The sequence below is a fragment of the Dunckerocampus dactyliophorus genome, chromosome 19 (genome assembly GCF_027744805.1).
Source record: "Dunckerocampus dactyliophorus isolate RoL2022-P2 chromosome 19, RoL_Ddac_1.1, whole genome shotgun sequence".
In the NCBI taxonomy this organism is placed as follows: domain Eukaryota; kingdom Metazoa; phylum Chordata; class Actinopteri; order Syngnathiformes; family Syngnathidae; genus Dunckerocampus; species Dunckerocampus dactyliophorus.
Genome location: NC_072837.1, coordinates 8,898,816 through 8,925,240, shown reverse-complemented (window position 1 = coordinate 8,925,240; position 26,425 = coordinate 8,898,816). Strand labels below are relative to the sequence as shown.

The window sequence follows — 26,425 nt, the reverse complement described above, 5'->3', positions numbered from 1 at the left end:
ACAAACCACTGTGAACAGCATTGCCAGACCAATTTGTACGGTAATTTCACCCTCTGTATAATGTATGATCAATAATTACAGAAATCTCATCATGCACCATGATTTGATCCCTCAGTACATGGCTGGTGAACACAAACAATATACATCCTGCACTGTTTACTTCAAGGTAAAACTGCATTATCAGCTCTCGTATACGCAGTCTGTGGTAAAGTTTTACACAGAGCAGATGATCCTGAGCAATGTCAAATCAGGTATGTGTGACAATTTCCCTCATAATACGATCATTTTAAGCTTCTGGTAATTGGATAATTTGTAACGGTCGAGACAGTGTTATGACATGGGCACGTATGGCTGCTGAATCAGACGTTCGCAACTCGTTTCAAATATCCATCCACCCATCCATTCATCTTCTATGCCGCTTATCCTCACTAGGGTCGCGGGTATGCTGGGGCCTATCCCAGCTGACTTGGGGCAAGAGGCGGGGTACACCTTGGACTGGTTGCCAGCCAATCGCAGGGCACATATAGACAAACAACCATTCACACTCACATTCATACCTATGGACAATTTAGAGTCGCCAATTAACCTAACATGCATGTTTTTTGGAATGTGGGAGGAAACCGGAGTACCCGTAGAAAACCCACGCATGCACAGGGAGAACATGCAACCTGGGGGTGTTATTTCATGCATAGAGAGCTCTAATAATGTTAAAACCCGTATTTAGAAGGTCATAAACAGGTTTTCTATGCTCTAACTCCAAAAATATTCTATTTATAAATAAGGAATCCTACTTTGTGGAAATTCACTTATCAAACTCGGGTCTGGAACTGATTAACCACGATAAACGAGGGACTGTACTACTGCACCTAATTTTTTTTACCCACGAATGACTTTTTGTTTTCATGTAAAACTGAATATGTGTTCTGTAATGTTATTGTATTACCTGAAACTCAATCACAGTCACGGCTACACCTTGCCTGGAGCTCTGTTGGGCTATTGTTATTCACGTCCAAAGCATCCTTGCTCTCGATGCCTATTTTTTGTAAGAATTTGAATATCTATTCCACTGTGGCTTTGAATGTGCTGACCTACGGTAATGAGCCAACCAGACTGATTGACACCGGAGACCGACTGAACAGTCATTCATCATCTTTTGCGGTGAATCAAACATCCTCCCAATGTGTTCTTGATATCAGGTCATTTAATACACGTAATAAATAAATAACATCCAATAGAAAACGACCAGCACGTGCCCACCAAAGCCTCTTGTCATAAACCCCACATGAACAGGTTTTGGGGGATGCTGAGAGCTTCAAAACAAATGAAAAGATGATTGCTTTTTAGGTTCATAAAAGAACTCATTCCTCTTTAAAATTGCCAGTGGCAGTACAAATTGAACCTAGGGGAAGGAAAAAGGGTGTTTTTTCCTTTAAAAAGTTGGGTTGACAGGTTATAGAAGGTGCCTCTTGGAGGATGATGAAATAGCAGCAAATGAATGTCAATAGTGAGAGAAAATCGTAAAAGTCTTCTTGTGTGTTGGGAGGCGCGCGTCAAACTGCCACTTAAAAATAAATCTTGCTGGAAATTATTACTGTTCTGTTTTGTATCTAGGTCTATACACACGCTTTATAAATCTGCCTTTATGCTTGCAAAAGTGGGTAATGGGCGTTAACTGTGGAAGTCTAAAATACAAAACAAAGGTAGAATGAACAGCAATTACGCAAGTCATTACACAAATTGGTCATTACAGAAGTAGCCTTTTAGCGTTGGAGAGTGAACCCAAATGACAGCAAGGTCAACAGAGCTGCTACAGGTACAAAATACATTCAAAATGATGATTATGTCCATTGTTCCATTTAAAAGCTCGCGTTTTGAAGCGTTGCGCTGCCATTTCGTAGGGCAATTTATGACCGCCAGTGCTTGTTCATATAACGCTCGCTATTCAAGATCAGGGTTTTGTTTTGTTGAGATGAACGCAGTCTTGCACGGTCATCAATGTCAGCCAAATGGTTTGCCTCACAAAATATAGTATATGAACTCAAAATCTGTAAGCAGATGGAAACAGTTCGGGAAAGGGCAGGAAAGTCAAAAAAATAATAATGATAACCTAGGAGGAGTTTCTGTTTCTCACATTCAATATGGACCAATCAGAACAACAGGTAAAAAGTGGTAGCTTGCAAGCAGGAAGTGCCTCTTGCTGAGGTCAGTTAGGGGAAAAAAAGTATTCCGTCTGTCCACTATGTTGAATGAACAACAAAATAATCTGTGCAGGACTTTAGCACAGATGACATCAGATGTGTTCCTCTGCTGTGTTTTGGCTTGTGTTTTGGTCGAAGTTCCACCTTCCAGCACAGTCTGGCCGGCTTGTCAGTCACTGCCCATGTAATCAGTCTATATGCCAATTATTACAGTCTACATGCACACCTTGGCCGGTCTACACGTCTATCATTAATTTTTTCATGCAAACATTGGGTAGTCTACATATCAGTTATTAGTCTACATGCAAGACATTGGTCAGTCTACATGTCAATCATAACATTTTTCATGGAAACATTGGTCCGTCAATAGGTGCATCATATTAGTTTATAGAAAACATTGGTAAGTTTCCACATCAATTATTAGTCTACATGCAAATATTGGTCAATCTACGTATCAATCATAAAGGTTTTCAGGTTTTCACGTTGGTCATTCTGCATATGCATTATTAGAATACATGCAAATATCGGTCAGTCTATACAGCAATCATAAAAAAAATAATTATGCAAACATGTCAACATTAAAAGTTGGTTTTCGTGCAAACATTGGTTAGTCTACATTCAAACTTTGGTTAGTCGACATGTCAGCTTTAAAGGTTTTCATGCATTATTGGTTAGTCTGCATGTCAACAGCACCAGCATGTGTTTATGGTTTAAGGAGTATTAAGAGTCTAACATTTTTCAGCCTGTTGTTGGTGCATTGTTGCCTTGTTTACAAGCATTTGTGCATTCACGCTAAGTCCGGTTCTTTACGCATAATCTTGAGAAATGAGCAGAAATATCAAATTAAATTGAGCATGAATGTGTTTTGTCTAGCAATCAGCCATGGAATGCACCCGAGTTGATTGGTGATTTACATTTTTGATTGTCTGTGAAAATTTGATGGGCATGTATTGAGTTTTATGCTTAAATTAGGGTCATTTTGATGAAAAGAGTGCCTTCGTCATCATCATTATCATCAGCATGATCACATCGCATTGATACAGATTACAGAACCTGGCCTGCTCTCAGTGATAGACTATCTATGGTTTGATGAAGATTCCTGAAACGTGTGCATGTAATCAGCACTGTCCCATCAAAATGCTTCATTGATTTGGGAGCAGCTTCAGACTTGCTTCAGAAACCGCTCAGAGTGAGAAACATACAGTAGTTCTGCCCTTTATATATTTGGCAGTTCAATCTAAAACCCCTTAGGGAGGCGCACAACCATTTAAGGACCATTAAATGATGATTGATGAGGCATCCTCGCAATAAGCGCGGCCCCTTCCACTACTTTGGAAACAATCTGTTATCCCTAAAACACCAAAAGCTGGGCCACTTTGTTGTATTAGGCCCCCTAATTTCCTTGCACCGAGGGAATGGAAGTCATTAGCTATTGAAGTGACAGCGTAGAGCTTCCAAGGGCAAGTTGTCCGAGATGGAAAGTCCTCATTCAAACTGGAGGTCAGAGGGTTACTAGTTTGTCACACCTCACGCACTTAAGCTCCCTCTTAAAGATAGTTCTACAGAACATCAACAGGTTTACTTCTTTTAGATTTTTGTGGCTTTTGATACACATTCCAACGGAAGACCCCCATTAATAACAGATGTCAAGAGAAGAAGAATGTGAGGGGAGAAGATGATTTAAACACCAGAATTTATGCACAGTAAGAAGAACCGTATTTATACTCAACAAAGATATAAACGCAACACTTTTGTTTTTGCTCCCATTTTTTATGAGATTAACTCAAAGATCTAATCCATCCCACCTCACAGGTGTGCCAGATCAAGATGCTGATTAGACACCATGATTAGTGCACAGGTGTGCCTTAGACTGCCAACAATAAAAGGCCACTATTGCTATTTAACAGTATACTGTATATATTTCACAGTTGCTGTTTAAGTAAGGACTTCACAAATCGCTCGGCGTAATATTTGTCTCCCGCCGTATCCCTACGCACTGTCAACTCTCCATTCGTGTGTTTGTGACGAAGACAGTCACATCTTCTTCCGCTGTGGAACACACACGTTAACAAGATGGCCGCGGCACTCCGTCGTTGTATGATGGGGATGTCATACAACTTCATGTCAAAAAATCCGAACTATCCCTTTAACTCTAATTTTCTCTTTGTAAGGAAGACTATCAAATGGCTTCGCCAAAATCCGGTCGACAACATTCATATTATCTGCCGTGATGTGCGGCTCGCTTGCAGCTGGAGCTGCTGCGTGAGGCTACTGTGTGACCGGCTGTTTAGTTTGAGTGATCGTGACGGGGGGAGAAGCTCCGCAGCTGCCGCTGCTCGTTGGGGAATGAAACCACGGAGTGACAGAAGAGAGTCGCCAAACACAATGCTAGTCGTTTTTAACTAAGACGAAGTCACTGGAGATCGGTAAAGTTTCCAGATCAGTTCAGAACAACGGAATGAAAAATGCTCCGGTGGAGGTTTATACTTCAAGATCGCTGATTCGCTCATTTCACCGTCAATCAAAAAGGGATTCCGCCTCAGACAGGTCATCCGATATCATACAGAAGCCGAGCGGCCGGGCCAGCCCACTGCCACATAACCCCCAGAGACCCTGAGCATCCGATGGGCGGGACAAAGCCCAGCATTTATCCAATGACCATCCAGTTTTGCGCAGTGGAACAACCCATTCTACGGTTCCCCATCGAAGTCAGTAGACGCTCAGCGTCCGACTGTCATGTCAGTTACCTGTGATAAGTAGCTGATTATGAACAAAAGATGAAGGTATTTTCTAGCGTATATTTAGTCCGTGAAATGCTCACACAGCAGAACGTATTTTACCGTTTTTTTTGGGGAGGGGGGGCATTTTAGGAGAAGCCTAGCTTCCCTTGCAGTCTTAGAGCAATCGCCACTGTAGTAAACAACATTAATGTGGAAACAACATTTGACTGGTAAATAGATGTGACACGTTCCCTGGCATAATATAACTTGAAGAATGTTCTATGTGCACATACGGCGGATGTATTTAAGAACGTTTCGTGACTAATGGAGGATTTTTCTTTCATGGAAAGTTGATACGACGGTTAAGATGTTGTTCCAAATTATGTTTTTGCACAAACAGAGTTGTTTACATGAGCTGAAAGACGGTTTGACTCAATATGAAACGGGACGGGAATAGGACATAAACTGTGCTTCAGGACATTTTTGTTTACCGTCCCTTGCTAGAGCAATGATCCATTCTGCAAAATGGTTCTAAGGGAAGACATGTGAGAGAAGGGTTTTTGTTTAGGTTTTTTTTGGTAGAATTACCAGGAGTGACAGCTGTTCGAAAGAGAGAAATTGTAACCAGATAACCTTTGCCCACTTTATCGACTTAAGCATTCAATCATGAACCCTTCAAAGGGTTTTTGTCAATCAGTATGTCAAAGACAGAATGTCAGGACTTATCAGACAAGTACACACATTGCAGATCTTTTTATTAGAGACAAATGCAAAAACTCAGTCCTTTTGTTTTTACTCTCTCAAGGCCCTTTTTTCAGATTACTGGATGCACACCAGGACACCAGTGTTATCTGTACCGTATATTGTATTTCTTTTCACTCGAAGAGCTGTCTGCTTTCTGTGGAACGCGACTGAATAAAATAGACAGTGACGAAAAAAAATCGCTTGAAGAACATAAAGTGTATAGATCTGTTGTTTTAGCAACACTTCAGAGAGTGCAGGCCTCCACCAAATTGTAAGCAAAACTGAATGATTGAGTGTGTTTCTATGTTTTTGTCAGTTTCTAAGTTAGCAGGCTATTTTGGTGTAAAGTGTAATAAGGTTTTTATGAAGACATTATGTTGTGAGGTTTCACAAGCACTGTAGGTTAGCACCGATGTGACATCAGAGGTGTCCAGGCTGTCCCAAAAAAACAGCGGTAGATCGGTTTTCGTTTTGTTTGTTCCAAAAGGTTCATTGAAAACCGAAGTCAATAATTTCCCATAAGCAATAATGTAAATCCGATTAATTAATAATTAATTCCAGGCACCCAAAAGAATAATTGAAGTTTTACATGCAGAAAACGTGAAATAATTATAAATGACGAATGGATGGAACATACTGTCGGTGCAGATGTCTTGGTGAGATCGAATGTGAGGCTTTGTCAGCAACGCATAGGGTGCTTTGTTTGGGCACTCAACTCAACTTTTTTATATGCAATACTGTAACGAAAACCGAGGCAAAATTGCCAACCAAAACCGACCCGTACGAAATCTGGAACTGACGAAAACGGACGTTTGACTGTATTAGATGATCTGCCATCATCACCGCAAACCAGAATACCAAATAATTCTGAAACAGTTATTTTAAGGTCAGATTATTACTAGTTTTTGTTTTTTTCTCTTTTCTGTGATTTAATTTTATTTCTGTTTCCTATTTGGAACCATATACACGACCTTTCCTCTTGTTTGAGAGAGCTGAGAGCTCACGTGCTTGTGATTTGTAGAGTTCTGTTTAGTGCAGTTCATTATTTTTGCTTGTCCTCGATACACCCTGTTTTGCATCTTTAGTGTTTTTGCTTTACTTTTTCTGGGACATTTGTTGCCTGTGTGGTGGATGCACTCCATTGCATCTTCCTTAGGTGTTTTCTTGTTCCCTGGTATTATTCTCCTGCTCGGGCAAATTCCTGTTTCCACCTCCCATGGTGAGTTTATGTTATCCCGAGCTTTGCCTCCCAGCCGACTTTGTTAAATTGGTACTTTGCCCAAATTGATGACACCAGCCACCATGCCGCCTTTTCGTGGCGTAATGCCATACACAACCCTAGCAGAACATGACAGATGTGCTGGAGAACAGTCCGCCTGGTTGTCATACGGTATATCTTAAATATAAGAGGATACAGGATTCAACTGTTATACTGTGAAGCCAGAATTTCAAGCATCACAGAAGAAAAGGAATTGCTTGTTGGGTGATTCATGGTTTTACGTCGTATACTCTCTCTACTGAAACACTTTGTGAATTAACCCTCATTAAGTTTGATGAGTCAAGTAATGAGATGAGTCAAGGTTTCTGGATTTGGCCTGTGAGAGTGCTGATCAACTGCGGAGTCTTGCAACTATGAACCTCAAGGCAGTCGTCGCTCATTCCATTATTCTTCCACTTTTACCGTTTACTTCAAATGCGTCCATCTTCTTTCTCGGTGTACACCCTGGACCGGTCGCCAGCCAATCGCAGGGCACATATAGACAAACAAGCATTCACAATCATTCATACCTATGGACAATTTACAGTCTCCAATTAACCTAATCCAGAACAGAAACATTCTTTTTTGTAGTTTTGTTGCCAAAATTTGTGATGACATTTATTATTGTCAGTAGAAGTGACTCTATTGACGCGGTCCCCTTCTTTCTTGGACACATTGATTGGTTGCGCTTTGTTGCCATGGTAAGCTGTCACACTTTGTATCTGACCCAAATGGAACTGTGGTTACCAGAACTACATTTACCAACTATCTACCACTGCATGCAAACTGCAAACGCATCAGTGTTGGACTTGTGCAGTCGTCCGTCGCAGTGATGTGGTTTGATATCCCTCCCTCGCTCTATTTCGGCTTTTGAAAAATTAATGATTTAATAAATGATTGATAAATGGTTGACTATGGCGTATTATTAGTCAAAAATATTGAAAGACAAGTCATAAGTAGTATTCTGGTCACTAGGTGTTAGTAATGTTCCATTATTGAGACATGACATGAGATTACCATCAACCATGGCATGTTCGACATGATAGAACAAAATAAAGTTCTCCTCCCATTCCATGTGGAAGTGGTAATTTTTGGGGCTTTTTACTTTGTCCTTCTTCCCACTCCATACGAAACCCTTGCTTAGGTTTAGAATACATTAAATAAATCGGAGGCTAACTAGTTAGCTGGCTAGCTTGCTAATAGTTGAAGTCATGGCTGTCTGTTGTGTCCCTGCAGTGATCCCGTAGCCTGCACATTACAGCTAAGCAGTGTGGTGTAAATAAAGAATAATAGGAGTGCAAAGGTGTCTATAGGGGTGTTATTTCATGTCTACAGGGCTCTAATAATGGTAAAGATATTTAGAAAGTCATAAACAGGTTTTCTATGGTCTAAATACAAAAATGTTCCACTTATCAATATTGAATCCTACTTTGCTGAAATTCACTTTTCGTGGTCAGGTCTGGAACCAATTAAACACGATAAACGAGGGATGACTGTACTTTTGTGCAGTCAATTTGCTACATTTAAGTATGTTGGAAAATACACATGACATGGCATTAAAAAAAAACAACTAAAGATTGGCGTCAGTCTATCATCCATTCTCACTATGACGCTTGGCAATCGATTGATATACAGGGCAATACACGTACTGTATATCTGTAAAACACTGAACACTGCTGCACTGCCGCTCTCTTTTTTTACACCACATTGGACAACGCGTTAGCACAGGCTACGGGATCTCTGCAGGGACACAAAACGGCTGCAGCTTTAAGCATAGCAATCTACCAAGCTCACTAGTTAGCCTCCAATTTATTTATTGTAAACTTAAGAATGGGTTTGAAACTGAGTGGGGGGAAAAAGGACGAAGTAACAAGCCAAAAACGTACCACTTCCACATGGTAAGAGAGGAGAACCTTTTTTTCCACTCTGCATCCATCCATCCTGACTCTATGCTGTGCAAGTTAAGGTAATGCAATGTAATGTGTCAGCAATGTAACATTACTAATGCCTAGTGACCAGTGTAGAATACTACATCTTTCAATATTCTTTTTAACTATATATCGGCCATCGTCAACCACGATCATTTATTCATTCATTCGTTCATTCATTAATTCGGAGTAGTTTTCCAATTTGGGAATTAACTGTCCAATTATCTCCTGCTGCCAAATAATGCCCCATAATTTTGCAGTTGAGTTGAATAAAAGGCCCAGCTATAATTAGAGCATTTCCGATACACCACTCGGTGTGAACTAAGTAAAAGAGGTATTTCATTGTCCCACAGCCTTTGGAAACACTGACAGACTTCGAATGGCTCCTCCATATTTTATTTGATTCTTCGTCAGTCAACATCTCAGCGTCTCACTCACTTTCTCTCTCTCAAGTGTTTGCTTTTGTTAAGAGCCAAAACAGTATATTTGCGAGCGGGAGTCAAGGGGACAAGGGAGGAAGAGAATCAGCCTATTGTGAAGAGCTGACATGATGGCCATTATAGTTGCGTGATGGCCAATTATAACTTCTTTTCCACTGTCTGTGTTGGTGCAACTGACAGGATTTCAAAGTGTAAGTGAAGTGCAGCCTCTTTAATGACAGTTTACAGTGAGTGCTTGTCTTAAGCACAAAAGCTTCCGTCACATAAAGCCAAAAGTGCCAATTTAGCACATCAGCTTTCAGCCCAAGGCTACTGTACACAGTGAAAGAGTTCTGTTATCACTGCAGAGCTGACAGTTTAAAGTTGGAAACATTTCAGAAGTCATTGACAATCCAATGTCTGCTATACAGTGGCTCCCTGCATATTCGGGATTTAGCATTCGCGACCCCGTGAATTTGCAGATTTTCGATCTAGGCATTTTGTTATGTTATTTGTGGGAAATCCTTTTGTGTTTCAATACTTGTTTTTTGGTAGAAAACCCATTCGATTTCCCCTCAATTGGCAATGAGTTATATTTTATCATTTATTTGATGTCAGTGTTGTACATCAGTGGTCCCCAACCTTTCTTGACCCACGGACCGGCTTGTGTTCCCACAAATCTCCCTCGAACCGGGGGCGGGTGGGGGGTTCGTACGTCATAGCGATCTAATTTATCTTATTTATTATGTATTGTGTAAAACTAAGACATGAATAACATCAAATTAAAAGCACAAAATGAATGCCGACCCACCGTCCACCAGTTCAAGCCTGGAGTTTTCCCAGAGAGGGTATTACATCGCTGTTTGACGTGTGTGGTAAAAGGCAGTGTGCTAGCATGAATTAACTTGAGACAAATGTGCACATTAGCACTCAATAAGTCATCAAAACTTACCTTTATGCATTCCCACATAGTATCAGCATTTGACACCAAATATGAGGTGAAAGAAAAATGGTAAAAATACAGTAGTAGTCAATCTGTGCGGCATGACAGAAAGTTAGCACACGCACAATGGACATGCGTCAAGTGAGACGGATGTAACAGAGAGAATCCGGCCACTTTTCAAAATAAAACATCAAAAAATAATAATGGAAATGATTTTACAGCCATGTACAACACCCGCAAGGCATGCTGGGAAGCCCACAGGAACAACCCAGCATGCCTTGCCGTTTTCTATCCTACTATTGTTGCATCAGTGTGTACGCGTTTGTTTCAATACCGTCCATGTGGTGCTGTTACCTTGTGTGTTCCACATGTGTACTTGTTTGTGGTTCAAGTAAGTGGATGTTATGTACGGCAGCAGAGCCCAGACGTGATTAGAGTGTCAAAAACGGATATTTCTGCGGGCATCTCAATTACTCACCATTCAAGGGTGGTCTCAGAATGTCAACTGTACGCTAAGTTTCTGGATATTTTAACTTTTTGTTTTAATTTAATATTGGTATAATTGAACAGGCTAGCGCTCCGCAGTTAAAGGAAAAGTCCCTAATTTTTGTCTTTCTGGGTTACATTGTTAACAATCATCACGTCAGCCAAAATATCACACATTGTGCTGACCTTGGTGACCCTTTGCACAGCGGTAACTTGACATTTATATATACAATGTAATCAAGGGACACAATCTCTGCAAGTTGTTACCGGTGACCCAATTTTACCTTGAAAAAAAGCTCCTAACCCCGAGTCTCTGAGGTGAGGTGGTAGAAAGGTGAGAACCAAAGGCTGACAAGTCCTAATAGTGGAGTCGCACACTGCCACTGAGGGATTGTAGAATTATTAGGGCGGACAGAATACAAGAGGCACAGCAGAAGTAGCATAGCATCAAGGTCAATAGGTAAACGGAAAACCACCAGTTTTTAGCAGAACAGCTTTGTTTGTTTCGTCAGTTCTCAGAATTCAGAGTTTTGTCATCATAAAGCTTTTAAACGCTGTACAGGTGATGATTTCATGAACATAGGCTTGTTATTTCATGTCTAATGGTTAAAAAAATGGTTTGGAAAGTCATGAACAGGTTTTCCACGCTTTAACTACGAAAAAGTTCCCTTTATTAACATTGAATCCTACTTTGCGGAAATTCACTTATCGCTAAAAGAGAGACGACGGTACATCCAAGCCAGTTCTCCCATTGGTTACAAATGTGCAAAAGCGCCTTAAAAAAGTTAAATACTATCATTTAAATACCTGTCACATCAGAACAAAAAAGTCACATCATTAGTGGTGCATTTCTTTTGATTTCTGATTGCATAATTAGCATCACAGAGTATCTCCATCACCTTTTCCCCATTAAATGTCCTCCAGATGCGTGCTGCTTATAGCCCGGCTCTCATCTCAAGGACAGCCACCTGGCGTCTGCAGAGAGCTGCCTGCTCATCACTGTTTGATTCTGCCACTGCCAGCAAACCGCTGTTTTATCAGGACGGCTAATTATAGTCAGGGAAGGATACGGAAACAACATCCTGCCTCCAGAGAAACACAACGTGCCCACACATTCGTTTTGGAACACATGCGCGGAGATCCAACAGCACACAGTGTGATTGCGCAGCGTGGGTCCGTACAACACTAAATAGCCACTACCCATCAATCACAGCGGCAGGAGAAAGAAAAAAAAAAAGACGACACACCAGTGGCAGTAATGGTTCTTTGGCCCCTATTTGGGGCCCTTGAACTCTGTGGTCTTTGTTTGTTTCCCTACCATAACCCCGGGTTGCACTATTGCATGGAGTTGTTCACTCTGAGCACAGTGGAGATGAAAACGTCTCCCTCGGCTCCAGAGGATGCTGCTCTTACATTTAAAGGTTACCAGAGTTCACCTACTGCTTGTTTTATTTATTTCATTTAAAGCGAGGGAGAGGCACACTGTAGTCTTTTTCAGCATGCTGCAGGATTGTTTTCGTGTTTTTCCTAAAAAGGTTCAAAAGTTTTTGAGGATGTAGTTCCTCTTGAATAACTCGGCCAATTACCAATACTCAAAATATGATCCATTATTTATTACAGCCCAATTAGAAGTCTTAAAATACAAATATGTATAAATATATATTTGACAAATACAAATATGGGCCACGCTGATATATTTGACTAATTTTTATTAGCTGTGGTAATGGTAGCATATTAGCAGTTTTATGCTTTTGCATGATGAAATACTGTTATCATCTCACAAGCCCGAAACCCTCTATCCACTACCTCCCTCACTTTTCACTATCAGTCCTGCTCAAGGTTTCTTCATGTTAGAGGGCACGTTTTACTCTTCATGTTCCTCAGGGTTTTCTTTGATGGAGGGGTGGGGAACCTGCAGCCTGAGGGCCATATACACGGCCCACGAGTGCAATTCTAAACACAAATAAAATCTCATAGGAGCTGTTAAAACCCCCCAAAAAACGTTTAACCTACAAGTGGTTGCAATAGAGGACTTTATAAAAAAAAAAAGGAACAGATTCTATCATAAGGGTAAATGAGGGAACCAAAATTAGATGCACTTCTGCAGTTCTAAACCAATCAAATCCAAGTATCAGTAGCGTCATTATTGTATCAAAAGGCAGACTTTTTGATACAGATCTTGTATTGGATCTGAAATATACAGTACACTGCGGATCCAGTGGATGAATGTTTCCAAGAGGGAGGCTGAGACAGACAATGGAGCCTTTTAAACCAGTGGAAAAACACATTTAATTTCAATTTATTATTCGCAACTTAAGTCCCCATTACTGGCGCGTAAAAGCGTTTGTTATGGGGGAGCTAAATCAGGAAGGGTTTTCATCAGTAGTAACTAAATAAATAAAAAGTGAATGTGGAACAATAAAGTAATGCGAGCGTGGAAGGGTGCTCGGGTTTGCTTGGAAAGGTTGTCTCGGGTGAAGTTTATGTGGAGACGGTGGGGATGGGATGTGAAAACAAAGTAAAAGGGGAATATAAGACCTTGTAAAACTGTGTCTTAATGTTGGTGTCAAATAGACCTGCAGAAACTTCAAGACAAAAGTGTATTTTCAATTGTCGTATATGTGGGTTTACAATTTGACATACACTAGAACGTTGGATAATTCTGATCATTAATCTCTTTCAAAAGGACAGACGAAAACTGAAACGTGCAAAACGTAGTTTAAAAAGGCACTCGACTAGTTTCTTAGGCGCACTGATTGGGCTTACCATAAACGAGACATTTGCGGCAATCTTTTTCGTCAAAAACTGAATCCTACAAAAACTGGGCCGTACGAAAACCGAGATTCCGCTGTATGTAACTGATTGAATTTAGCTGAGCGTTAGCGTGGTTAGCAGCGTGGACAGTGCCGGTGACTGGTGTGAGTTGTGGCTGACAGCAACTCCTGTGTGAATGCTCACTGCAGATGTGTTCTTTGCGCCATTGCAGGAGTATTCTACTATACTGGCCACAAGGTGTCAATGCTAACATACTGTATGAGTCTATGTACTGTTTTATTTATGTCTAAGACGTCTATTTTCTGTTATTATATCAACTATATTGAGTAATACAAGTGTAAAAGTGACTCTCGGAGTCTTATTTAATGTATAGATGGCTCTAATAATGCTAAAAAGCATAGGTCTTAGGTTTTATATGCTCTAACTACAAAAACATTCCATTTATAAATAAGGAATCGTACTTCATGGAAATTCACTTATCACGGTCGGGTCTGGAACAAATTAACCACGATAAACGAGGTACAACTGTATGCTTGTTACAGGCCTGCCAATCTTTAAGAATTTTTGTTTTTTAAACGAATGATCCTTGGACCATACTTTGGACACCCCTACTTTTATAGCTCTTAATCAGGCCATAGCATACTCCAATGATAGTCCTCCCCTTTCACATTGGGACTCATTGTCCTGTTTTGTATTCCTATGCACTAACAGCACTGAATGAAACCTTTTGACAAAAATGGAACAGTGATGTCCTTAAGAAAGCATTTCAAATTGCGGCTGATTTTCCTCCAGATGTTTGCCGCCTTGATCATGATGGTGAAACTTATTTGGTAAATGTCAAGATCACACTGAGCTCTGGAGGGTTTGTCCCTCAGTTGTCATGAAATCTAACTTTTAACACTTCAAGCCTGTTGACAGCTCTGCATTTGTGGAAAAAAAAACAAAGGATTGATTGGAGAACACTGATAAAACCACCAATTGAAATGTTGTCGGAAAAATTGTTGTCGGCAAAAGTTGTGCATTCCGCAGCTGTTTGGCTCTCATATCAGTTTGATTACTGTGTAATTTGGATGTGATTTATTTCCTTTATGTTGTCTTTGTCTGTTTTGCAATCAGTCTGGCACTCTTGTGTGCTGTTTCAGGATATCCAAATCAATGTAATTGACGTTGACCCTTAATTACTTTGTTTTTCCAACAAGTGTTGAAGTGTCCTCAATAGCCGAGGAGTTTTGCAACGCACGGTTTCGAAGAATGGCTCTGGAGGTTAGTGTGGCCATTTGTCAGAGAGTTACAGGTTCAATACCCTTAAGCAATTAATCCCTACTTGCTACTGAGCGGGTTAATGCCTTACATGGCATAAGTCCTTTCGTCAACGCCGACTTTCAGTACAATTTTCCCACTCTTTCAGGAGGCGAATAGAGGCAGGCATCACCTTGCACTTTATGATCAACGGAAAAGATCTAGTTTCTGTGTGATATGGATTTCGAGGAGCCAATATGATGCTGTTATACGACATGAACAGACGTCTTTGGGACAAGTCCTTTTCTCAATTAGCCAATCTGGGGCTGGGCTAGGGCCTACAGAAGAAGTTGTGTTTCAAAGTTAATGAAAAGTGGTTCCGTGGTGACTGTTCCCCATTGCACAAAGAAAAGTCCATTATTGTTATGGTTGAATGTGTTTGGTGTGGAATCCTATAATGACCTGCGACTTTACTGCAGCACTGCATTACCATATAACCTTACCACCTCTTTGTTTATTGCAGTGAGCTGCTTTCTACGGATGCTCATGCAAACACTGAGCCTTTGATTTAACTGAATGATTGAGCCAAAATTCAGCCATTACAATAAAACTGTGATAGTTTCCTACATGGGGGATTGAAATGAGAACTTACATTAGGAAATTAGACATGATCATGAACTGTTTTTTGTTGTAGTTTTTTATGTTGCTTAGGTCTACTACTAAAAACGTGTGTACGGTGGTAGCTTGGTTTTTGTTATTAATTTATTCCAAAAAATCTGACAAAAACCGAGTCAGTTGTTCCCACAAGACAGGGGTCGCGTCAATCGCGATCGACCAGTTGATCTTTGGGACTTATCCTGATCAAAATTTTAAGACCAGTTGAAAAATTGCAAGAATTTACATTTTGCACACTTGGATCTTAATGAAGTTCTAAGTGCAGCTTCAAAATGCAAAAAGAAGACATGGGAGTGAGACAAAGTCATTTTTGAGTAAGCAATTCATTGCAAAACAACCATTACACCAAAATAGCTGATCAAAAGTTTAAAACCATAGCTCACAAAACCTCAAAACCCCACTAAAACAGAAATTAAATGTTCAAATGTGACCCCAAGATGCAGAGACAGGCACAAAGTGCAAGAAAAAGCCTTTAATTATGATTATTTGCAGAGCAGAAAAAGGAAAAGTACACAAAAACATGGCGAAAACATACAATGATCCAACAAAAGGAGGATCTCCCAGCTGAACTGAATAGACTAGGGTTCGCCGTGTGGCAGCGATATGACAATTCATGTCATGACAACACACACATGACATGAATGTGCATGTCTGCTGTGTCACGGAGGGTTGTCAACACCCACAGTGAGCCGACAAGGGACGCACTTGGTCCTGTATTGCTGCGAGAATCAACACTAGTCTGTAAAACCTCAATGGTTTCAGTTTGACAGCTTGACACAGGCTACGCCAATCGATGCCAGCGTGTTTGATCACTCCCTTTTGAAACCTATTAGTGTTTGACTTTTCTTGCATCTTTCTTTACATACTGCCAAGCTGGCAGTGGAGGGAGCTAACTAGCTCGGTAGCTGTAATTATTCCCGTAGCTTCTCATCTTGGGACTCCAAATGTGACTTTTTACGACAGTGACATTTGGTTTTTAAAACAAGCAAGCAATGCGGTTAGTTCGGAGCTCGTTTTTGTCCCACGGGGAAAGTGGATATCACGTTCATGGGGTACGTACTAACTTTCTCAAGTGTTAGTGAACAATTTTGCTCTCTTGTTGTCATTTTGTTAATTGTGTCTTCTCCTCAAAACCCTATTTGTGTGTGGCTGTTTAATGAACATAAACACATAGTGTGTCCAGCCTTATGATGGTGATACTATCACAGGGGTCTCCTATCTTGCCAGCTGATTTTGAGTAGCTCAGAAAGGGTCAAAGAACATTAGCTTTAACTCTTTGTATTTTTTTTTATTATGACTGTTCAATTCAGACTTTATGCCTTTATATGATGACAAATGGGCACAAAATAGCATAAAGACGATGGCTACACTGTTTGAGTGGAGATCTGTGTACAATTTAAACATTGCTAGTCACAAATAAAACCCAGTTGTGTTTACATTTGTGTACACGAATAAAAAAACAGTTGACAGCTCTAATAGAGATGAAAGTTGGAAACCCCTGCAACCTGGACACTTAAATTTAAGTTGAGCAAGACAGATTTCTGTTAAATTAAGTTATTTATATGTGTTGTTTTATTCTGTTAATTTTGTTATCTTGAACTAAAAAATCTATTATTGAGCAATTCATTTCCCATGTATTTGTATTACTCCAAAACAGGCATCAAATTAAATTCAGGTTTCTGTCAAATAGTACACAGTAGTTTCAATAAAGGCAAAAAAAACTATCCGCCCAAAATTTTATATTTTAATCATTACATATTTACTGGGACCCTTGGAATTGTCGAACGGCAGCCCTGGCATATAGCACTCATCATAAATGAATTGAAAAATGTACAGTTAATGCACGTGATCGGGATCGGCCGATCTCACTCATGGATGATCGGCAACATAAAATAGACCATACTCAATTTCGTGGCAGGTACACATAAACAGAAAAGTAAAGAAAGTGGAAAACGGCGGGGAACAAATCAGAAAGTGTAACAAAATAAGGGTATGAAATCTGGAAATAAGAAGCAAACAAATTGTCATGCGAATCATGGCATCGGTAATGAGTAGCTACGCCATTCTTGGTAATTAACTCAAAAATTGGTTTGGGCATGCTTGATGCCAATGGGGCTGGTGAGAATGTTGCTCCAAGTGGTGAAGATGCTTTCACACTGTCTGGAACTGATTTCCATTTTTATAAACCTCCCTTGCCATCCATCCCGCAATGCTCTCAATTCGATTTAGATCAGGGGAACTCGAAGGATGGTCCAAAAGAGTGAGGTTATTCCTCTGGAAGATGTCCTTTGTCAGGCGGGCATTGCGAACTGCAGCGTTGTCCTGTCGTTACCACACAGACTAGGGCCTTCAGTCACGAGGGATGTAAAGAGAAAATGGACTACTTTGTTACGTGCAATACTTGAATGAAAACCGAGGCAACATTTTGGCGAAATTTTGAAACAAAAACCGAATCATATGAAAACCTGGGGTGTCCGAAAACTGAGGTTTAACTGTATTTGTTTTCATGGTTGTATACCTCAATATGTGGATGGATACATGATGTTGTGTGACTCATGAAACCTTCCAAAACCAATGTAATTCTTGTCTTTTGTAGGTAACCATTCTACCATGGTTATTGGCTTACTAAATCATCTGGAAAGCAGAGGTGTCAGAGTTTTTTTTCCCATCGGCTCAGCCGGTGCCTAAATAGCTTGTGAATTCATGTAAAATCATGAAAAATTGTTTTCCTCTGCTGAGATGATGCCTCTGTATTCCCTCTGTTCTGTTATTTTGCAGCAAACTGTTCTTATCCTGTTGATTAATTCTGCTTTTTGAAAAGAATATGTTCCTTCTGAAAAGTTTAATCGGTGGCCACAGCGTCTTTTAGAGACACAAGCCTTGGTACGAATCAAAATCTCCCAGTCAACGGTTTTGCTGAACTCACCTCATATCTGAATTTTAGCTTCAAACACTTCAATCCAGAATGCAAGACAATTTTCTGTAGCGAAAGAACCCTGCTGATAAGACACTGCCCAAACTCTTTATCACTAATCTTTGGCCAACCTATTACATGACGAAAATGTATGCAGACTTTCATAAGATGGAACAGGAACATTTCGCACTGGAACATGTCATTTTGAACACAACAGAAACAACAAAAGCAATTTGCTTTACAAAATGGGTTGACAACTGGCAAACAACTCAAAGAAGAAGAGTTTTGAAGATGTAATGACTGTACAGTCGGAGTACAATTATAATATCACTACCCCGGGGTCTTGTTCACGAGCGAGGGAAGGTTGGAGTGTGAGGTCGACAGGCGGATCGGCGCAGCATCTGCAGTAATGCGCTCACTGTACCGGATCGTCGTGGTGAAGAGAGAGCTGAGCCGGAAGGCAGAGCTCTCAATTTACCGGTCGATCTATTTTGCCACCCTCACCTATGGTCATGAGCTTTGGGTTGTGACCGAAAGAACGAGATCGCGGATACAAGCGGGAGAAATTAGTTTCCTCCGTAGGGTGGCTGGACTCGCTCTAAGAGGTAGGGTGAGGAGCTTGGCCATCCGGGAGGAGCTCAGAGTAGAGCTGCTGCTCCTTCACATCGAGAGGAGCCATTTGAGGTGGCTCGGGCATCTCGTCCAGATGCCTCCCTGGTGAGGTGTTCCGGGTATGCCCAGCTGAGAGAAGGCCCCGGGGCAAACCCAGGACACGCTGGAGGACACGCTGACCTGGGGACGCCTTGGTGTCCTCCCGGTGGAACTGGAAGTGGTGGCTGGAGACCGGGAAGTCTGGACCTCCCGACTGAGCCTGCTGCCCCGGCGATAACCCGGATAAGCCTCCGGGATTTTGTGACGTTGCGATTTTGTGACGTTGCGATCGCACCAGTTTTCATGAATGCAACTAATCCAACTAATCCTCATAATTTGTCACCATATTCGCTAATCAAATTTGTCCCAGAGTAGTGTTCAATTGTGAACATCAACTGGTTAACCAATCAAATGCATCTCTGCATCTGACACTCACATCTCACATTTCCACTGGTGAAGAATGTGTCCGACATGTGTGAGGTGGTAGAGTGGTTGTCTCCCAACCTGAAGGTTGCTAGTTCAATCTCCTGTCCTTCTGTGGCCAAAACAAAGTAGCCTTGAGCAAGATACTGAACCCCCAGTTGCTCCTGATTCTGTCATCAGTAGGTAACCGTGGTAACAAGTGTCAAAGCGATCTGACAACCTTGAAGATAGAAATGCACTATACAAGTAAAAGCCCATTTACCATTTGCCAACAAACACCACAGCTAAACGTGAGCTACTTTCGTACTTTGCTACACATTATTGTTTAATTCAAAAGCATTTTTCATATTTGTTATCAAAGTTCTGGCACTTTTTTGATGTCATAGTGGATTGTTTTGCAGATGGAGACAGAAGGAGACAGAAACTGAGTTGTTCGAACTTTTGTGTGCGTTCTGTGACCAAATGAATCACCACCACACGCATAATAAAGATGATTAACGGATTCCCTGGCAGGAATCTGTCTATAGCGTCCCAATTCTGACTGAGTCACCAACACTGGATGTTTTGATTGGACGTTGTTTCGCCGCAGCGTATGAAAACCAAAATTTTTGGCACACATTTTTCTTGAAAACCGAATCCTTTGAAAACCGAGGTTCCGCTGTATTATTCTTACAGTGGAACTAATTAACAAATTTTCCGATTATCATCAAAATCGCAACAATTTATTGCATTTTATCGCAACAAAACACTGCAGCTTGCGTCGCAACTTTTGGGGTAAAGCTCAAAAAAGGTGCATTCCTCAATAACCTAACAAACTAACATGTTAAGGTTTGTCTTTGAGCTCACTGTAAACGGGCAAATAGACATTGCAATCCAATGTGCTGCCTTTAAGAGCGGCTTTCAGCTGCAATAGATGTTTAGCTAACAGGAGTTGTCACACTTTACCACCTGGACAGACCTTGGACTGAAATACATTGACTTAATTACCCTTAAATATAGCGCTGTACATCCACAGTGTGACAGCTGTTTGACAGTGTGGCGAGAATGATGTGTGACAGGTGAGAAAGTTGACAGTTAAAGAGTGGCACAAAAAATATGGTGTCATGGTGACAAGTGAGGCATCAAATCTGGCTGCAGATCAGGTCGTATGGAAGCTGTGTTAATAATATTAAGTTATATTTAGTTAAAGTGGTTATTAGTTTTAGCTTTAGCTTCCATAGTGTCATTCCCACCTACTCACCCCTGAGAAATTTGGTGCACTCAACTTCCATCATATCACGCCAGCTGGGTTTATTATTCTGACAGGAAATGATTCATTCGTTCTTGTAGAATAGCATGACCTGTTGGTCGAAATGTTGCATGGCAACCGTTGTTAATAAGCATTACAGTCAGAGTTGAGTTATCTGTCCCCAAAATAGAATGTCATACTGTACATCCGTGATATGACAGCGGTTTGACAGGGTGAGAAATAGGACATGTGGCATGATAGTGCGCCGAGGGTCGTTTGCATTTCGATGTGTGCGAGTTGGCAGTTATGCCATTAGTGTGCGAGAATATGCTGCGGCAGCCGCATGGAGGTGACCGCCTGCAGAAGCGGCAGTACAGTCGTGGCTCAGGGCGAATTTTGCCTGTCATCCATTTTAATTCATGGTGGACTTTGACACTTGAAGCGTTGCAGAGCGGAACCTGCTTATCTTGACGCCCCTCGGACTGGCTGACTGACGTCGACATAAGCGGTTGTCGACATAACCGAAACCAAAACTAAGCATTGCTTGCACGTTTACTTGTGATTTTGTGATTTGGGGACCATTTTTCATAGACATGAACCCTTTGGCTTTCAAATTTTCCGTCGACAGAAACAGTCAACCATGTACAGTATGTCAATATCGACTTAGGTGGACACTTTTTAATGACAAGAAGAACATTGTGGACCGAGACTTACTGCATTTTCCAAACTATAAGTCACTCTGGAGTATAAGTGGCATCAGTCAAAACTACATCATGAAAAAAGAACACATTAATTCATTCATTTTCTGTGCCTTTAGAGTAACCTAACATGCATGTTTTTGGAATGTGGGAGAAAGCCGGAGTACCCAGGGAAAACCCACGCAAATGGCACACAGCGATGCCCAAACGGAGATCTGAGCTATTTAGACATTTATTTCAAAAAATTCAAGAGTGCATCTCTGTGTGGAGTTTGCATGTTCTCCCTGTGCGTGCGTGGGTTTTCTCCGGGTACTCTGGTTCCCTCCCACATTCCAAAAACATTAATTGACAGCTCTATCAATGATAGCAATGCTGAGTGACAAGAATGCACTAGATCCCCTCCATAGCTGTCTGTACGACATCAAACAATGGCTGTCGCAGAACTTCCTTCATTGAAATGAAGGAAAAACTTTGTTTTTAGCCCTGATTCACCTCACAGTGCACCTGATTTTAACACTCCTACCCCTCATTTACCTCCTGCTGTGAGGAACCTTGGTGTGATATTTGACAGCAGTCTTAAGTTCGATGAACAAATTAGTTCTGTCATAAGAGCAGGTTTTTTCCACCTCAGGCTCCTGGCAAAGGTAAAGCGCAGACCTTGAAAAAGCAGTTCATGCATTCATCAGCTCGGGACTCGATGATCGTAATGGCGTCTATACTGGAGTAAATCAATCCCTTCTCCGGAGGGCTCCAGTTGGTACAAAACACATCACTATAGCTCCAAGACACGCCCATTTCTGTCCATTGGCTCCTGGTACATTCTAGCAGCGCTGTTTGTCCCCCTCTTTGACAAACAAGTCCCTCTGTTTGTGTTCAAGGCCATTAATGGTCTTGCTCCAGCATACTTGGCTGGACTTTTAACTGCCCGGCACTAATCTAAGGTCCTGGGCTCTTCTGAGCACGCAACATTGGAAGCCCTGAGGACAAGATGCAAAAAATGGGGGGATGGCTCTTTTGCTGCCTTTGTCCCCAAGCTTTGGAACTCCCTTCCATCCGGGCTACGGTCTATCACGGAGCTGTCAGGTTTTACATTTCATTTAAAAACTCACTTTTTCGGACTGGCATTTTACACATGATGAGTATTTTATATGTGATTCTGTACATGTAGATCTGTTTTTGTTTTACTTGATCTTACCCTGTTCTTATTTGTTGTTGATTTGATTTGATTCAGTGGAATATGTTTTGTTTTTAGAAACCTTAAAACTGTTTACGACCTTCTAAATGTTATTTTTAACATTATTAGAGCCCTCTACACTTGAACTAACACCCTCATGGTCACATTTCCACTCGTATTACCCAATATGGAAAACATGATAAGAGATAAGACATTTAAGACATAAATAAGTCTCGTGCTGGTGTGTTGCTAAGGGAGCTGAGTGGCTGGCAGACAGGAAGTGACGTCGGGGTTGAGTTTTTGTGCCTGTTGTGAGATCATTCAAACCTGCAATAAAAGCCTGTTGCTCCAGCGATCAAGCCTGGCGTTTGTCTCATCGAACATGACAGTAACATTACTGACACCTAGTGGCAAGTGTAGAATACTACATATTGTTCACAGTGTCTTTGAATGTGTCTTCTGAATGCCTTATATATGTATTTTATTTTATGCCTGGGAGTGCAACTGCATGATAAACTGGACTGCCAGCACAGATGCTTTGTGCCGGAAAGGGCATAGTCGTCCGTACTTCCTCAGAAGGCTGCCGTCCTTCAACATCTGCAAGAAGCTGCCACAGATCTTTTCCCAGACAAATGCGAATGCCCTCCTGTATGCGGTAGTGTGCTGGGGAGGGGCAGCCCCAAGAAGAAGGATGCCACACGCCTAGACAAACTGGTGAGGAAGGCAGGCTCTGTCATTGGCACTGTGCTGGACAGCCCGACATCTGTGGCAGAGCAGAGAACACTTAAGAGGCTCCTTTCCATCATGGACAATCAGCATCATCCACTGCATAGCATCATCTCCAGACAGTAGAGCTGTTTCAGTGACAGATTACTGTCACTGTCGTGCCCCTCTGAAAGACTGAGCAGATCATTCCTCCCCCACACCGTGCGGCTTCTCAACACAACAGTCAGGGAGCGATAAAACACACAGAAGGCTGGACTTATTACCTTATCATTACTAATTATTTGCAGTACGAATCCGAAATTCATCTTGTTCTTTATTTCTTTAAGTTATTCTTATTCTGTTTTCTTATCTCTTGTATTTATTGCTTCGTCTTTGCCAGTCACGGGTATATTTTTAAGTTTATTATGCCATTTTCTGTACCTTGCACGCCCTTGCGTCCCCATCTTTGTAAAGCTGACGGAAGTGAGACTTTTTCTTAGAGATGAATAATGTTTCTGTCTATCTAATTTAGGCAAACAATTTGCTCCAATATGCGTATTTTTGATTAATAATACGCCGTATTCAAACACGAAACAGTATTATTTCTTAAAAACATGTTAAAGTGAAGCTGCTTCTACACCGTGACTCCAATGCAACCTGTTCATAGATTAAATTACGTAGCTCCTATACAGTTTATACTTATGAAATATGTTTAATAAGTGTGTGAGGCATATTGAAGAGAGATTATAAGAGTTCTTGAGCTGAATCTAACCTAATAATAATAACTTTTATTGCAATTGCTGAACTGAAATCAGCAAGACTGCCAATGTCCAGCTAGTGCAACTCGCTACTACTACATCTCCTACTAATACAGTCAATATAAATGCATTTGTGCAAATAAATGACTACCCCCGAATAAATGCGTTACCGCCAATAGACACCTGGTACATCGTGCAGTTGAGAAGATAAACAATATGAGGATATTTAAGATGTTTTTTCTTGACTCAGCCCTTCAGGCACCCTCTCATTTTTGTTCCTGTGTTTTGCAGAGCAGTGAACAACTCTCCTATATCCTCAGTAAAATGTATGAGTGGAGCCATGGACTTATAACAATCAGGAAGCAATGGGCCAGTGAGAGGAATGATTCACATCGACTGCAGAGGAGGAAAAGGGACTGATGCTGGAAGAGGGACATGCAGTATACCAACATCACTGAAGGCTGGGAACACGTTCTTCAAAGCATGAAGCGAGCATAATGGAAACACATGTAATCTCTTATGTACACACATTATTTCTGCAATTTGCAGCGCTTCTTTTTGACACCTGAATACCCCTTTTCCCAAGAAAGCCATTGTAAAAGATCATACAAATATGTTTTTTTGGAGAAAATGATCCATGAGCTTGAGAGTACACTAGATTCATAGTCTGCAGAACGCAAGCCACTTATATTTGGACAGTTGTTTGTAACTTGTTTAAATAGCTTTTGAGGATACATAAGGGTGAATAATACGTATGTATTAAGCGACTGAGGAGCGAAGTAAAATAAAATATCAAAATTGCACAAAATAACTGCGGACACAAAATTAGACTTTCATGTATTACAAAGTGACGAGGAAAATAACTGTCGTATTTTCCGGACTATAAATTGCACTTTTTTTCATAGTTTGGTTGGTTACAGTCAGGTGAGGCTTACTGTATACAGTAATCCCTCGTTTGATGCCGTTACTTAGTTCCAGACCCGACTGTGGTTAGTGAATTTCTGCAAAGTAGGTTTCCTTTTTTGTAAATGGAATATTTTCGTAGTTAGAGCACAGAAAACCTGTTTACAACCTTCTAAATACGTTTTTTAAAAATCACTAGAGCCTTGCAGACATGAAATGGCACCCCTACAGCCACGTTTACACTCCTATTACCCAATATAGCAGGCATAGTAAGAGAAAATAAGATATATTAGACATAAATAAGGCACAACGTAGATTCACACATTAGCATTGGAAGAGTTCCTTGTTGTTTTTTTCTGGACACTGTACTTCCTGCTGTGGCTGTTGTCTCATCCATGTCACATTACTGACACCCGGTGACCAGTGTAGAATACTACATATTGCGTCTTTGAAAGCATCTTCTGAATGCCTTATGTTTGTATTTTCATTTATTTAGCCATTTTTGTGCCAGAAAATCTTGAATTTAGGCCTATAACATGTATAATTTGCATAAATATGCATTTGTTTTACTAATAATAGGCCACAAAACTGTGATAATTTATTGATTTAATAATTTTGCATTTTCCTGGTTTTAGTGTTGAGTTCAGCCTGTACACTTCAGATAAATAAATAGGTATTATCAGTTTCTCAATAGTATTTAAAATCGAGGGGGCCATGAAAATATTTCAGCATAATAATAACTGAGAACCACTGATATAATTTAACATGTTTTTAAATGTTAAGTCATCCTGACAGACATGAACCAAGAAGTCAACATTACCATCGACAGCAGCGAGAGGGTGTTATTGGCCAACAACAGTCATGTGGGATGAGATCGGGAGCTTGGTGAACTTGCTTACCAGCAAGTTGCATGTTGGACTTATGGTAATTTACCCCCCCAGGTATGCTCTTTGTGCTATTGTGTAGCTGAATAACTGTTAATGCGTTATGCTAACATACAGAACACCTATTCAGCTTGTTGTTTGGTGTGCTATTGTAGGCTTGAATGACTTCCCTTTCCAGATAAAATGTCTGCTCTTTGTCTTCAATTCTGTAAAATAAATCTCTAAATAAATGCGACTTATCAATAAAATATCAAATTCAATTGCAAGACAGCACATAATAATGACGAAAATTGACATTTTAGTTATAGCTCCCATTGAGCACAATCTGAGGAGAAACATAACAGCCTCAATTATCAAAGTATATCAAATATCAACAAGTTATTGTTCTTCTAGTGTACGAAAATCAATATTTTATCTAAACTTGGGCATATTTACGCGTCATCGTCTGAACATCAGCACAAAGTCAACATTCAGGAGTCTTTATTGGGGGAAGGGATAGACTTCAGCGTCCTGACAGCCTGATAGATGAAGCTGTCCTCAGTCTGCTGGTCCTCGCTTGCAGGCTCCTCAGCCTCCTCCCGAATGGCAAGAGCCTGGAAAGGTGATGTGAGCGGTGGGTGGGGTCCTATGTGATGGTGAGCGCTCTGCTGGTCAAGCGCGTATTATAGATGTCCTGGAGGGAGGGGAGCGATGGAGGGTCTT

The 26,425-nt window shown here is 40.9% G+C and overlaps 1 long non-coding RNA gene across 2 annotated transcripts in view; it reads left to right on the top strand.

Annotated features, from left to right (window-relative positions):
* LOC129172401 (uncharacterized) overlaps nucleotides 1–26,346 on the top strand; it is a 125,802-nt gene extending 99,456 nt beyond the window's left edge. For both annotated transcript variants that reach the window (XR_008567002.1, XR_008567003.1), the window contains exon 6: nucleotides 24,228–26,346. This is a non-coding gene — a long non-coding RNA (uncharacterized LOC129172401). The remainder of the gene's footprint in view (nucleotides 1–24,227) is intronic.
* Nucleotides 26,347–26,425: the final 79 nt, after the last annotated feature.